Source organism: Oryctolagus cuniculus, chromosome 1, assembly GCF_051225735.1.
Source record: "Oryctolagus cuniculus isolate XC-2025 breed Fujian yellow rabbit chromosome 1, ASM5122573v1, whole genome shotgun sequence".
NCBI lineage: Eukaryota > Metazoa > Chordata > Mammalia > Lagomorpha > Leporidae > Oryctolagus > Oryctolagus cuniculus.
The window spans coordinates 213,408,597-213,413,936 of record NC_142867.1 but is presented as its reverse complement, the minus strand read 5'-3'; the positions used below and the strand labels follow the sequence as shown (position 1 = coordinate 213,413,936).

The 5,340-nt window shown below is 47.9% G+C and overlaps 1 pseudogene; it reads left to right on the top strand.

The window, feature by feature from the left end:
- Positions 1-889: 889 nt before the first annotated feature.
- On the top strand, positions 890-1,044 carry LOC138844958 (large ribosomal subunit protein eL39-like; annotated as a pseudogene).
- Positions 1,045-5,340: the final 4,296 nt, after the last annotated feature.

Sequence of the window (5,340 nt, the reverse complement as noted above, 5' to 3'; positions counted from 1 at the left end):
GGGGCGGGAAGCTAGACAGATAAATTGAATAAATCATAGTCTCTGGCAGGGAAAGGGGTTTGGAAGACAGAACCCAGGACAGACTACTTCACTCAACTTGCTAGTTTTAACAGGAATTACATGTGGCTTCTTTTTTTTTATTCTTGAGAATAGTTATTAAGAATTTAAAAAGACATTTTATGTAGTTGAGTGACAGAGAGAGGGAGAAAGAGATCTTTCATCACTGGTTTACTCCCCAAATGGCCGCAATGGCTAGAGCTGAAGCCAGGATCCAGGAACTCCACTCAGGTTTCCCACATGGGTGGCAGGGGCCCAAGCACTTGGGCCATCTTCCACTGCTTCTCCAGTCATATTAGCAGGGAAATGGATGGGAAACAGTACAGCCGGGGCTCCAACCTATGATCACATGGGATGCGGGCATCCCAAGCAATGGAGAATTCTCTGCACACACCACTAACAGACCTCACCAGACCCTCTACCAGGTTCTGTGCTGAGTAGCAATCAAAAACAAGCTTGCCCCTCAAGGACCTCACAGCAGATGGGAGAGACACGTCATAAGCCCTTTCAGGCCACCAGGGAAAAACACACTCAGGTTTCTTAGATGGTGATGTCAACAGCTAGATTAGCATACATCTCGTGTGGAAGGGCTTCGGTGTGGAAGTAAGGAAGTAGGGAGATTCCCCCCAGCAGCAGCCCAGTCCCTCAGGGGCAGTCCCACTAATGCAGGGACACCAAGTAGATCTCTTGTAGGATGGAGTTAGGGCCCCTTGTATCGGTCAGCTCTTGTCCCAGTAATACTGCATAACAAACAACCCAAAAACTCAGTGTCTTAAAACAACATGAGCCTTTTTTCTGCTAATGTAATGCATGTGGGTGACTCTTTCTCACCATGTCTTCTTACAAGACTTTCAGGATCAAGCGATTTCTGGCCAACAAGCAAAAGCAAAACTGTCCCATTTCCCAAAGGACTCAGATGAAAACCATAATAAAATCAGGTACAACTCCATGTGGAGACATTGGAGAAGAACCAGGCTGGGCGTATAAGGAATTGCCTGAGATGGCACACATATTTATGCTACGCCAAGATCACTACCATCTTATTGTATTAAGCTGATAAAGTTAGGTTTCACTGGGAACCTGATTTTTTTTTTAAATAAGATTTTAGAGGCTAATGCTGTGGTATAGCAGGCTAAGTCTCCACCTGCAGCACTGGCATCGCACATGGGCGCCAGTTCATGTCCTAGCTGCTGTTCTTCTTACCCAGCTCTCTGTTTATGGCCTGGGAAAGCAGTGGAATATGGCCCAAGTGTTTGGGCCCCGGCACCCATGTGGGAGACCCCAGAGAAGCTCCTGGCTCTGGATCAGCCCAGCTCTAGCCATTGCAGCCATTTGGGGAATGAACCAGTAGATAGAAGTCCTTTCTCTCTGTCCCTCCCTTGCTCTGTCTATAACCTGCCTCTCTTTTGATTTTATTTATTTGAGAGGCAGGGTTACAGAGTGAGGGAGAGACAGAGACAAAGAGAGACAGGAGAGATCCTCCATCTGCCAGTTCACTCCCCAAATGGCTGCAATGGCCAGGGCTGGACCAGGCTGCAGTCCGGAGCCAGGGGCTTCCTTAGGGTCCCCTACATGGGTAGGAGGGGCCCAAGCACTTGGGACATCTTCCACTGCCTTCCTAGGCACGTCAGCAGGAGCTGGTTTAGAAGTGGAGCAGCTAGAACTTGAATAGGCCTGCCCATATGGGATCCCAGTGCTGTAGACAGCACCTTAACCCTCCACCACAGTGTTGCCCCCGATTCTTCTTTGTTACTATGCTCTACACTCATAGATTGCCTCAGTTATAGATATGTGAAGCCTTTTGTTTAAAAAAATAAACAACATAATTTACAAATTTGTTCTAACTTAATTTTTTTTCATTCTTCTGAGAGCAGCAGGACACATGGGGCAATCTTTTTTTTTTTTTTTTCATGAGAGACAAATTTACTCACACAAGCATTTTCAAGAACCAAATTGTCTCACATTGCTATTATCCCATTAGCCAAAACAAGTCACATACATGGCCAAGCCCAAAGTCAAGCAGAGAAAAGTCCACTTACTTCTGGTGGGAAAGCAGGGCTACAAAGAACAGCAAGGAATTGGAGCCAGTAACATCCTGTCACACTCCTCATTTCTCAGGATAGACCACTAGCTACCTGGTCGTCTGAGAAGCAGCTATCAATGGTACTGTTTGTTTCCATCCTCACACGGAAGCTCCATCAAAGCAAGGTCTTCACTGGGTCCCCAGAACCTACAACAGTGGATGGCATACTGTCAGTGCTGGTCATTCCTTCATGCCCCTTCCTGCCTCTTCCCCACAGTCTCACTTCCCAGAGATGGCATCTGGTCAAATGAGTTTTTTACCAGCCATACAGAGCACACTAGGGAGCTGGAGCTTCATCCAGGATGTAAGCAATGGGGAGCCATTGCAAGTTTTCAAGCAGGGGAAGAATTTGTTCAGACCTGTGCATTAGCAACACTGACATGTTTTCAGTGTTGGGAGGAAAATGAGACGAACCTGGCAAACTAACGAGGTGGCTTTTTGCAAGAACTCTGGCAAGAGATAAAGAGTTCCTGAAGTAGAAAGTGCACCTTGGGAAGGATTGGGGAAATACTGTGGAAGTTGAAGGGAGAGAACATGTCATTTTCTTGGACACAGTCTTGGGATATGGAATTTGGGGTGCGGGCAATTGGCAGATAACTAATCAATAGATAAGGAGCAAATGTGTGGGATGGAGTTGGTCTGTTAGTTTGGGACTTGTTGAGTTTGAAGCATTTGTGGGACATCCAGCTCAGGAGCCTGGTAGGCACCGAAAATTCAGAATTAGGAGCAGATATTTAGCCTAAGACACCCATAACCCATATTGGGGTGCCTGGGTTCAGTTCCTAGCTCCAGCTCCACAGCACTCAGGACTGGAGACAAGGGGATGGACAAGGAAAACTCCCAGTCCTCAAAGAGCTTGGATTCACGGGGGAAAGGTGGTGGAGATTTAAGCACCAACTCCAACCAGCTGTGTGGGGGCCTGGGTATATGTCCAGTTTGGGTTCCAAACAGAGGCTGGCCAGTTCCATGTGGCCAGAACTTGGGAGACAGTAACAAGCTCCAAAGGTTCAGAAAAGATCCAAGTGGGTGGAGATGGACAGGAATTAAGAAATTCCTGATCTAGTGGCCAGCTTGAGCCAGGGCTGGTGAAGCAGGTGAACCAGCCTTAGTGTTTGGGGAAGGAGGAGGAGGAAGAGGAGCAGAGGAAGGAGGGCCCAGATCTTGCAGGCTTTGGACACTGAAGGCAGGAATTAAAGATGGGTTTCCAGAAGCATTTTCTGTCAGAGTCTCAGGGGCCTGGCTTACTCTTTCTTAGGAGAAGCAAAATGCCTCACAATGAACCCTGATTGATTACCTAAAATAGGTAAACTATTTAATCCCCAGGCTTTGCCCCACCACCACCACCACCACCACCACCACTACCACTGCTACTTGCATTTCACTTAGTACTTTTGAATTATACAGATGGGGAGCCGCCACCTCCAGGGATCTTCAGCCCTGGTAACTTGGGGGTGAGGATCAGGAGTCAATATTGTTAACAGACTTCCCAGGTGATTCTGATGCAGTCAGTTGGAAAATTGGTGAACCGGCCTCTTTTTGTTTCAAGGTTAACTTGGGGCCCCGATGATACAGTTCTTAGGCCACCTGCCTCAGATGGCTTAATAATGAGTCAGTTTCAGGAATCCGACCAAACCTGCTAAATCAGAATCACCACAGGTAGGCCCCTGAATTTATGTTTTAATTTTTAGTTATTTTTTATTTGAAAGGCAGAGAGAGAGAGAGAGAGACAGAGCAATTCCCCCATCTGCTAGTTTATTCCCCCAAATGTCCATTATGGCCGGAAATAGGCCAGGCCAAAGCCAGGAGCCAGGAACTCCAGCTGAGTCTCCCATACAGGTGGCAGGGGCCCAAGTACTTGGGCCACCTCTGCTGCCTCCCCAGACACATTCAGGAAGTTAGATTAGAAGTGAAGTAGCCATGACTCGGAACGGAACTCAGATACGGGGATGCCTATGTCACAAACAGCAGCCTCCTACAAATATTTCTGAAGATCTTGCTGTGTGATAAGACACCATTCCAGGCATGTGGATGTAATAATGAACAAGACCAGCAACCTCCCTGCCCTAAAGACACTCTGCACCTGGGCTCAGCTCTTTGCATGCTAGGGCTTAACAAGCACTCCCTTACAATAAGGTGGGGTCCCTGTCGAGCACCAGGGGTCCATATGGAAGCTGGGACTCTCAAAGAGAATCAGAACAGACCCTCAGCTGGGTCTGGGTGAGCCAGGAATCAAAGTCCTTTGGAAAGGGAAGAATTCAAGGAGCACCAGCAGTTCCTGTCGGGGCTGCCTTGCTTATCTGCTGCGGATAACAAGCCACTCCTAGGACATCTGAGCTAAACACAACAATGGCTTTTTAAAAATTTCTCATGATTTAATGTGGTGGCTGGAGAGATTCTTCTACTAATCTGCTCTGGGATTGGCTGCCCTCTCTCCGTGGAGTTGTTAATACCAGGCCTCTTCATGGCAGGGTGGTCTCGGGATTTTAAGGGGCCCAGCTCAAAGTGTAAATGCCCATAAAGCATTGAAAGTCATGTGCACTGATGCCCAGGGATGAATCAGGTCACGGGGCCACCCTCAGTGTCAGCGTGGGAGGGGCACTCATAACAGGGTGGACGCCAGGGGGTTACTCCTTTGCAGAGCACTGGGTTCCATAGGTTCCTCTGGCTGACTGTTGACCTTGGGTCTCCTTGTGTCTCTTCTCACCCTCCCCTCTCTGTTCTCCAGTTTAAATTCCTGAGTGACCTTGCTAAGCACGTCCATGGCTTAAGGGCATCCTTACTCATGGGGATTCCATGCAAAGCTTTTTTCCTTGAGCTTTTGGATGACCCCTCATACACATGGATTTTGAACTTTTTAGACTGAAAACCTTTTAATTTCATTTCACCCATTTCTTTTAAACATTTATTTATTTATTTGAAAGAGTTACAGAAAGAGAGATGTCTTCAATCTGTTGGTTCACCCCCCAAATGGCCACAATGGCTGGAGCTGGCCAGACCGAAACCAAAAGCCAAGAGCTTCTTTCGGGTCTCCCACGTGGGTGCAGGGACCCAAGGACTTATACTATCTTCCATTGCTTTGCTAGGCGCATTAGCAGGGAGCTGGAAGGGAAGTGGAGCAGCCAGGATCAGAACTGGTGCCCTAATGGGATGCCAGCACTGCAGGCCACAGATCAACCCACTGCACCACAACACAGGCCCCT